Source organism: Schistosoma mansoni, chromosome 1 (assembly GCF_000237925.1).
Source record: "Schistosoma mansoni strain Puerto Rico chromosome 1, complete genome".
NCBI lineage: Eukaryota > Metazoa > Platyhelminthes > Trematoda > Strigeidida > Schistosomatidae > Schistosoma > Schistosoma mansoni.
The window spans coordinates 58783888-58784365 of record NC_031495.1 but is presented as its reverse complement, the minus strand read 5'-3'; the positions used below and the strand labels follow the sequence as shown (position 1 = coordinate 58784365).

The window sequence follows — 478 nt, the reverse complement described above, 5'->3', positions numbered from 1 at the left end:
GACTCACAATAGGACGAAACGGCCGTCCAGTTCTTCCAGGTTTTCCCTGGTGGTCTAGCTTCAATTGACTCACGCTCTCAACTATGAAAATACTAAATTTCCACAAAAAACCCCCTTCTGAAAATACTGGATTTATTTACTAAATAGTAACTATTAATAATATGGCGGTACACATACTCACATACACATACTCTTTTTCACATTATTCATATCTCACTGACTCAGATCTTCATACTTTCTGAAATCAACATATGAATGTTATTATTAGTGTAGATTTAATTGCTAAGAGTTATATATTGTTTGATAATTTTAATTTCAACCATTACCCTGAAGAAGTTCAGACAAAATTGCTGGATGATATATTGGAATTATTTAAATTCCAATCATTCATTTGGAATATAATTTTCACAAAGAATCTCTATAAATCTGTTTAGACAATCACTTTTTTTATGGAATTTCGTTCTCTGCGCTCAGAGAA

At 31.6% G+C, this 478-nt stretch overlaps 1 protein-coding gene across 1 annotated transcript in view; it reads left to right on the top strand.

Annotated features, from left to right (window-relative positions):
* The window catches only part of Smp_088950 (hypoxia upregulated 1 (hyou1)-related), a 21568-nt gene that overhangs the window by 16476 nt on the left and 4614 nt on the right, over nt 1–478 (top strand). The gene's annotated exons all lie outside the window — the stretch shown is intronic.